This window comes from Dermacentor andersoni, chromosome 7 (assembly GCF_023375885.2).
Source record: "Dermacentor andersoni chromosome 7, qqDerAnde1_hic_scaffold, whole genome shotgun sequence".
Taxonomy (NCBI): domain Eukaryota; kingdom Metazoa; phylum Arthropoda; class Arachnida; order Ixodida; family Ixodidae; genus Dermacentor; species Dermacentor andersoni.
Genome location: NC_092820.1, coordinates 88,215,522 through 88,225,393, shown reverse-complemented (window position 1 = coordinate 88,225,393; position 9,872 = coordinate 88,215,522). Strand labels below are relative to the sequence as shown.

Here is a 9,872-nt window from a genome sequence, read left to right as displayed (position 1 = left end):
TGTGTCTGTGTCCTTGGCGCTAGCAAATGTCGGCCGGGCTCTCTGGCTCCATTCCAGTGTAAATAGCTTTTAAATAGCCTCTTCCGTCGGTGTCTTTCTACACGTCACAATATATATATATATATATATATATATATATATATATATATATATATATATATATATATATATATATATATATATATATATATATGTATATATATACGGGGTTCGGAAAGCTGGTCGGGCCCCAGCCACCCCCCCCCCTTCCCTAGAGAAATGAAAACTCCCCGCCTATGACGATCCGATTTCAGAAAGTGAATCAGGAAGGTCACGGGAAGGGAGAATGCGCACACGCTTTCTTTCCGGCCATGTTGGATGTATCAATTTGAGAATTGTCTAAACATTTCATTTTCCATTTGTCACGCACCCCCGTCATAGTACAATATAAACTCGAACGTGTCATATTGATAATAAACGGTGCACAAGCCCCCATAATAAAAGTGGAAACCAACTTCTTCCTACAATTATTCACTGTTTTATTACTACGAATGGCTGAGTGAATGATAATGACACATCTGACGAATCCTAAATGACTTCTTCGGTGTCATTGCCTCCGTTATCCTGTATGCCCTTGTCAATTTCTTCCTTGTCCTCGCCTATTTACGCAAGCTGCCTGGCACTCTTGCCTTGAATTGAATCCGTTGCAGTTTTCTTCCTGTCCCGGTTGTACACATCTGCCTGTAGCGCTATCGTAGTGATACATGTTTACGAATTCACTGCCGTAATTCGCATTCCAGGTGCATTGGCAGCCTGCAAGAAGTACAATCAAAAGAACCTATGGTAATGTAATGGAATTGTAACAAGTGTTAGTGGTAAGGAAAAGGAAATACCCTAATAGAACGCAAGTAGTTGACGGTATCACTTCAGGCGCCTTGTACAGCAGGTGTCTTACTGGAGCTTTCTCAAAGCCTTCTTTTTTCTTAACTGGTGAAAATATTTATGAGCGACAATGCATTGAGCAGTAAGGCAAACTGGAGTGGGAAAGAAGGTCACACGCCACTCATAGCATGTACAAGATTTCTCAAGTGACCAGTAAATAAATCGTGGCTATTTCTTTCTCGATATAATGAACTCTATTACTAGGAGCCAGACTATAGTACCTCCAGTATTTCGCTTATCATTTTTCATATATAGATAATGGAGGTGTTAGAAAAGACAAATTAGTAGAATAAAATCGAACGTTTGCAATCTCTCGCATTTCATTTTGGCTACTGAAACATGCCAACTAAATTTTAAATGAAACGTTCTGTAGGGTCAATTTATCAAGAAAAGGGTTCTTTACGTTATTTGCTTGTTGAAGAAGCTAAAGCAATAGCTACTCTACCGCGTTTCGTTATTAAGGGATCTAAGTACATCAACATTGGCCAAAGAATATATTGCGTAGTTTCATTAGAATAACATGTACTAGGCATAGAAGTGTGGAACATTGGTGGTTCGGACGGTTCAAAATTATTCAGACGAGCCTCCTTTTTCATACGGCTTTCTTCTTGTAAACTGAATGTTTGGTTACCCCTTTTAGTATACAAACAAAACAACACAAATATCTTACAAACTAGAATCACGAATTCTCAGACCAAACATAAACAGAATAGCAATAACTATTCGACTTGAATCAAAAATTTTGAATGCTAGCACGCCCTTACTGAATAATAAAACTTATCAGAGAAACGACATTCTGAAGAAATCCGGGATAATGTGCTTCACCAGTATTATCAATAATACTGGGGTTGACATTGCAGAAACGTATCACATGATAATTATCACCAGCGCAATGGATCCTGTGTGAGGCATGCTTGCAGCCGCGTTCAGTTCTCGTGCTTCTGACTAAAGAAACTGCGCCCTATAGCAACGCTGGCGTGGGTGCTACGGAAATGTACCTTCAGAATAAATTATCATAATAAGTATTTACCGCGCTCAGTTACGGCAAGCACTATAGAAAATTTTCAGTAATATTTTGCCACTGAAGATGAGCATGTACGAAAAGGCGACTGTACAAACATCAAAGAGATTTAATTTAAAGCGGCACATACCCCGTAGCATAAGCACACTGGCCCTGCGATTGCGTGAAAAAGATTCACTGAAAAGCAAGTCTTACCGTGCGACACATACCGAACGACCGAAATGTGCGTGAAACATGTTCGTTAAGGATAGCACATGCACATTGGAACATACCTAGTTACCCATATATTCGTCAGAGAGATTAATTAAATAGTGGCATGAAACCAGTAACCTGCGACTCAAGTGGGTCCCACGATTGCTAGCATTTGCACCAGCGCCGGAGTATGATGCTGTAACCACTTGACCATAATATATATTTATATATATATATATATATATATATATATATATATATATATATATATATATATATATATATATATATAGAGAGAGAGAGAGAGAGAGAGAGAGAGACCAATGTTGCGGGAAAGTGGTTAGTACCACTCGTAGTCCCTTTAAGGTGCGTGAAGATTACGGACAATGTTGATTGCATTATCGCCAAAAATGGCTGTGGTTTAACTCTTGGAATCCTATTTATCACGAGTGAAAGGTCAGTCTGGCTTGGTTTTACAAAGACTTTGTCCACACTGTTTTATCAAAGTTCGGTCACAATTTGTCAAACACGTTGAGGACGTTGCCGAACGGGTTGTCTGTGGAGTCACGGTGAAACCTGGTCGTCGCATTCAAGCTTGCTGCGAGTCGAAGGGTGTGGTTCCTAAAACGTCCGCTGTGAGTGCCGTTGCTTGTATCCGTGGGTGCGTCTCCTTCTCTTTGTTGTTCGTGTTGCGGAAGGACGGTGGTGGTTCCAGTAGCTTCGATATTGGCACGCTTCCGCGCATTGTATGCTTCTATTGTAAGCTTCAGCAGACAACTTTGCATTCGCTTGAGATATCTCAGCCTGCTCTCTAGCTATACATGCTAGATGATTGGATTCAGCGTGTCGCTTGTGCTGAAGCGCACGCATAGACGGCTAAAACCCCTAAATTTTCCAAATGTAGCGCCATTATTTGATACTTTCCACCACCGTGCTCTTCCCGGCGTTTGCTCCTCCACGCCTCCTGGCGCCCCAGCCTCCTCTCAGCCCCGATTGCCTAACCTGCGTCACGTTAAAACGCGCTTCGCGCTTTTACAATTTTTTTTAAATTTCCAGCGCGCTCCGACCGCCATTGCTGGCCCAGTGCGACGAAAGTACGCGCAGACGTATTGATCTCGGTAGGACGCGGGATGAAATCGGAGCAGCGTCGGCCGCATTTTGATGGCGGCGATATGCAAAGACGCCGGTGTTCCGTGCAATGGGGGGACGTTAAGGAACCCCATTTGGTCAAAACAAATCCGCAGTGTCCTATTACGCCGTGCCTTATAATCAGATTGTGGTTTTGGCACGTAAAACCGAAGAATATTTTTTTTTCTTTGTCTTGTGTGCCTTGAGTGTTCCCGTTAAAGCAACACTGCTTCCCTGAGAGAACTTAACAACGCAAAAAAAGACAGACGCACGTAGTACCCAAATATAAAATTTGCACTTCAACAACAGTGTTACTAGTGCTAATGAGGGGCGATAATTATTTTCGGAACCTATGTGCAGTTGTCCCATCAAGTTCGTTTTTGCTATCGAAGTCCGACCACTTGCCATGTAGTAAGTAAATAAAAAAATATATATTATCTGCTGGTACGTTCTTCGAATTATCGATACTGTGTAGGTGTGAAAACGATGCTCATGGCTACCATAACCCGTTCATGAGCTACACACATCTATAAAAGGCGCGGAGGAGAAGCGACCTTGTTGCTAGGCATTGCTGGCCCCAGACAATTGCAATCTCTCGCGCGGCGATCGAACAAAAGTACCCGGCAGGTACGTAAATAAACCTACGAAACTACGTGCGCATACATTCACGCATTCACACCTTAAAATGAGGTTTTTACGCGCGTGTTTGAGCACACCGTGTGCATTTGTCGTGTTTCAGCAACACAAGGGCGCTTTACGCAATAAATATTGGTCCTTTACCTATTTTTTCGCGCAATTCCAACACGACATTATTAAGGCCGGTTACCAACTGACGAAGCAATGTTTCGCCTCATAAGCTGCTCCATAGGGCTCGAACGAAGTTTTCCGCGGATAGGCGCATAGGCGGCGCCACTGTCGAGGGCGCGCAGAATATGGGAGTGGAGCGCATGAGGAGGAAAGTGGTTGGCGCTACTTTTGGAGATTGAGGAGGTTTAGAGACGGCCCATCCGGCGTGCCATCTATGGCAAGATTGAGAGACCAAGCGCCAGCGAAGCAGCCGTTAAACCCTCGCCTAGTGACGTGAGCCGCAGTGGCGCTGCTCCAAGCGAGCCCAGCTGCGACGCCTCTTCGCGGCGAATCACGCAATGTGACTCCACATCTGTCACACTTGCGCTCCGGCAGCTCAGTCTCATCCCCCTCGGTCTCATCCAATGAATGACCTTAGGAGACATGGTATATAGAGATTTCCTTCTCAAATTGACATTGACATTACGCAATGCTACTGTAAAAGACGAGATAGACACATCACCTGTTTCTTGGGCAAATTGCTCTATTTACGGCTCGTCGTCTTCGCTCTGCCGGCGCCCGCAGTCCGAGCGCACGAACCCAACTGCGTCTTCATTACACCCGCTCACGCTGCCGAATATAGCTCAGGTGGTTGCGAGGTTGACAAAAAAGAGTCACTGCAGGCTCTAAGATTTTGGTGTAGATGTTTACATAATTATGTGCATCAGGATGGCGTTTTGAGATACCTCAACGTTTGCATCAATCATCCTTTAATCCTTCAGTAATTGCTTTAAGGATAAAAATACTTTATCAAAAGTTTGTTTCGTGAGAATGTCACTGAGGTACTTCAAGTTTACGCTTTAGCCGCACAAAGCAGTTTTCTGCACTACCAAAGAGAATAAGTGCCCATTTCTCCTGAGGCATTTGTGCTGATGTCAAGTTTATTGAGATCTAAGCTGAGCTGCCAGTTATCCTTGTTTCAAATATCGATGTAGTATGTAGCTCAAGTGTTTGGCACAGAGTAACTCCGGTGTTATTTTATCTAGACTTGTACATTATCGAATTCTTTTTGTTTCTGCAATTGCATGTCCGCAATCACGCACATTTCGAAGCCGCCGTTGTATTAAAACATATTCAGACATTAGTGTATAAGTGTACTACGTAATACTTGGTTGATGGAAAACGCGCTGGCACATTGCACCCGTTTGCGTTTGATGGGTTTATCAAGTCGGACTTTTTCTCTTTGGCATATAGAAAATTGCCGAAAAGAACACCACGCAGCGCTACCGTTCTCGTCAACGATCGTAACACTTTTGCGAAGAAACAAAGTCTCTACCTATCTGCGTAGGTCACAAAGCCCGAATAGTAATACCCGAGCACTCCTGTGCGCAGTTGCTTAGAGCTTGCTTAGATATTAATAGCAAAAATCAGCTTCAACCCGTGTTTAAAATATGTTGTCAGACAAAACCGAACATGTTACTCAGGAGCACCTTGTACTTTTGAAGGCGCTAAGCGAACAGTGCGTGTTCGCCCAAGAATAAATGTGCATACTGCTTCACATATGTTAGACATAACAATCACATATGTGCGCCAGTTCAGGATCGAAATTATTGGCCATAAAGGTGAAGCTTTATATCAGCACTTTCGGTGTTGCATACATATTTGAATATGTTACCTACAGGCAGCGAAAAATGTGCTTCCAAGGATAAGCGCTACAGTGCCGGAAAATATCGAACAGCAGAAAAGAAAAAAAAAGAATGACTTGAAAAAAAAAAACGCATGTAAAGCTCGTCAAAATGATTGTATGTTGCAGATAGGGAGCGTCACATGAAAATGCTTTTAGTTGTGGTGGCTTGCTGTAGCACAGTAAGGGCGTCTCGTGAACAACATAATAACGAGCAGAAGTGACAGTCGACCGATGCATTCACCGATGCACTGCGGACAGTTGACCAATGCATTTTCTTTCATTGGCCTAAATGGAATTTGGTTGCTCACATTGGCAATAGTAAGGCTTTCTTGGGACCAGCAATGAAAACGCGTCTCCCACTTCAGGAATGCCATATCAGTAACTGCGGAAGCAAGCGCCAGAACTAGCCTTCGCATACTCGTCTTCCTAAGAGGTAATTCTCGGGCGTGTACCATTGGCTTCCGAACGTGAACACAGCGGTCTTTATTTCAAGGTTTGACGCTGCTTTTCCTAGAAAATGCAAAGGTTGTGGTTGTGCTTTCTTTGTCGAACGTTGCGGGGGTCCGTGATGTTCCTGCGGCCACTCTGTTGTCCTTTCATTTTTGTTCTGTCGGTGTACTTCTTTTTCACACAATAATAAATTTTTACGAGCACGTGCCGCTTTTGGCCTTTGTCCTCTCTGTCTGTCTTTTCTGAGGTCATTGAAGTCTGGGAATTTTCTCAAAATATTTGATGCGACAAAGAACTACACCAATGGCACGAAGGATTGAAACCTTTTGACATTGCGTCAACACTAAAGTGCTTTTCTAACATAGTCGGTGACGTGCTTCACACTGGCAGAGGATGATGACGTTAACTATTATTGTCAAGGAAGAGCCCATGTGAGCCACGGGTGTAGAACAGTGCGACTTGCTATCCCGCAGAAGAATATTCGAAAACACCCACTGCAATGAGCATAGGTCAAGTACACGCCGATGTGAGGCCGGAAGATATTCTCGGAATGTAGCAGTCCACATATGGTTCTCTAGGAACATATCATTCCGATTAATTCTGCCTCTTTTAACATTTGACGCAATATACTTAAAAACTGTAATATGCGTACAAGAACCATGATGAGCTCTTCGCCCCCGTCAATGTCTAGATAGGCAACTCATAAGAACGAATAGCAGTATTCATATTACAGTGTGTACGTGTTTAGTATGTATGGTTGCGAGCTAAAAGCTGATGAGGGAATTGTAGATTTACCACGTGGGCGTGGAATTAAACAGCGTTCTCCAACTCTTTTATTACAGACAGTGGAATTAGGATTGAAGCGCCATCAATATGTGTACCTGTATTATGATATAATATTGCAATAATAAAGGAAATAGGGAGTCTTTAACTAAGTACATCTCGTAGACACTAAAGCCTAAGGGAAGTGCTGCCATGATTCGTGAATTCATGGCTAGACGAAGCGCAGAAAACGGGACGCACGAGCGAACCGCAGCTCGGCGCAGCTGGCTGGAATTGTTGCAAGCTAGCTAAAAGTTCTTGGGCGCGTCATTCCCCACTCTCGCAAAATTGTAAGGTAAATATTTTCCTCTTATCAGGTAATGCGACAATGGATATGGGAACATTTTTCGGGTTTTGGCGAGAAAGGTTGTTTTAGATTGGACACATGATATTTAGAGCGCGCGCCGCACCCAGATTTACTTATAATTTTAAATGCGTTAATTATTTTAAGGTTGATCCAATATTTCATTTTAGCACAAAAAATGTATACACAGCCTGATGAACAAGGCAAATAAATGGCGAGAACTGATGACCAGTCAAAGCAATGAAACAACACACCGAAGTCTAAGTATTTAAATAAAGGCGCTGTTTGTGCTTGAATGTCGGGTTACCTGTTCAGGTCGGTGTATATACATGTTACAGTGCATATTGTGATATATTATGCGAAATACATTCGGTAGGGAAGCCTTTCATGCTTGTAACTGCACGTACATCCGCGAGCAAAAGTATACGGACCACGGATCACGTGATAGAACTAATTTTCTCCTTTGTCAGTGAATGCAACCTTAAAGTAAAGATTACAGTCCAAACTTGCTATTACAAATTTTCTAGTGCACTCGTCAGTTTCCTTTTATGCGCGTTAATTACGAAGAAATTCTGTTTTTTCGGCAACCCTGTGGTCGGTATACTTTTGCTCACGGGTGTAATATAGCGTGTGGGTTGCTGTATATTATTGCCTTCAAGGGACCGCTGCGTTTATGCTAGCTAAGACAGAGCAGCGCATTTACGTACGTTCTAGCTTTCTAACACGAGGAAAAGCGCATGCAGAGTAAGCAACAATAAAAATGCAGCAGTAATGCCGGGTCATTATAATCTTACCAATAAAGAAGCAAAAAAAAGTTGCGCGCATAACAAAACAAAACACATACCACCTGGATACTCGCAGGTCTCACTCCGTTTGTCACATCCTGGAAAAGAATGAATTCAGTTCAGCTTCTACATGCATAAATACACGCGTTACATATTTACTTCAGGGAAATACATGCTTCGTAATGCAAACTCTTCCGTGGTGCAACTTATTTATGGGTAACAATGCTACTCAAGGAAATGGAACGCTTTGTTCAGATTCTTTTGATAAAAGATTTGCGTTCAGAAAACCCTAAACGTCATAACGTTGCTTTTTTTTTTTTGTTTGCGCTATGTCACACAGGAACAACCTTCTAAGGTTATGTGTATTTTAAGTGAAACAATGAGGATCTTGCTCTGCAGTAGTTAATTTTTCATGTCTATGAAATAGAAAGTGGGCAATACTACAAGGAACAGAAAGAGAGGTGAGCCACGGAAACCACCTGCACACCCCTTACAAAATATTTCGTCTATATCATGTACGCTACAAGATAGATTACGTCACCTTAGTTAGCTTACACTCAGCTCATTTCGGTTCCTTTAGTCGCCATTTCCCATTGTGTTTACCCGAGAAATTTTATTTATTGCGCATGTATTCAGAAAATGAACAGCACTCCCGCATTATGCATCAAAAGTCTCACATTTACCAGAAAATATAGTGTTGCATATAATTTTGCATATACAATTGACACTTTTTCCTCCAACCTCAGTCCTGCTTGCACGGAAAAATCGAAATGTCTGAAGTCTTTACGAATTCAGGATCAGCAATTTCTTTACGGTTACCTTTACACGGCATTATGCAATCTCTCAATATAAGTGAGTGGGAAAAGCAGAACGCCCTGTTAATAATCTGGTCACACAAAAGTAACACTGCTCTTGCCTAATGGCTGAAGAAGCAATTTAACCACATCTTGCAGACTCAGTTGGAAAATAACATTTCACCGTATAAGTCCGAGTTTACAAGCGCCTGTCACAAATTTAATATTGCGATCATGACACACATTGCAGACCTTGGCATTGCCGCAAAACGAAGTGTAACCTCCAGGAAATGTGTTCTGAGGTACGATCGATGTTCACGGAAGGATCGCAGACAAGAAATGAAGGTACTGCAACAAGTACTAAGTTAATAGAACAATTCACTTGTTTTTTCCCTTGTAGGAAGTAGGAAGGAAATAAAACGAATTGTATTCCAACCTGATGTATCCCGTCTGGCCTCCAGATTCCTCACTGCATTTGTTTCTTGCTGAAGAGTTAAAATAATCGGCAAGCACATGACGGAGAGCAGAATCTTTGTAGGAGCCATTACTTCACTTTATGTTCCTCTGCAAGTTGTGCGCTGATGAACAAACATGGCGTTTATATTTGCTTCTGAAATCCAACATACGTCAACCAAAATCTCCCACATCCAATTACAGGCAGCATTTCTCTACATTCCCTTCTACGTCAGCACAAAGCGCTGTCTAGGTAACACAATGCAAGCTGTAAAATGGATTAGGCCGTGGGGTTAGAGTCATATTCCACAAACAGCGGCGCTAAACAGCAGAAGACTGTTGCTGTTTTTTTTTATATTTATTGATGAATAACGTAAGTCTTCATGTGGACGCTCGCAGACAAGGATGGAATGCTTGAAGAAGCAACAATGAACGAAATACACTTTGTTTTGTGGGTGGCTGTATATCATGACATGTTTTCAGACAGAGCAACCGGTAGGAAATTGTCAAAAATGTTAATTGGTTCCTG

The 9,872-nt window shown here is 42.3% G+C and overlaps 1 long non-coding RNA gene across 1 annotated transcript; it reads right to left on the bottom strand.

The window, feature by feature from the left end:
* Positions 1–494: 494 nt before the first annotated feature.
* On the bottom strand, positions 495–9,449 carry LOC129383368 (uncharacterized). The gene is made up of 3 exons (XR_008611277.1): positions 9,327–9,449; positions 8,156–8,194; positions 495–792 (listed from the first exon to the last, which is right to left on the bottom strand). It is a non-coding gene; the product is annotated as an uncharacterized lncRNA (long non-coding RNA).
* Between the last annotated feature and the right edge of the window lie 423 nt (positions 9,450–9,872).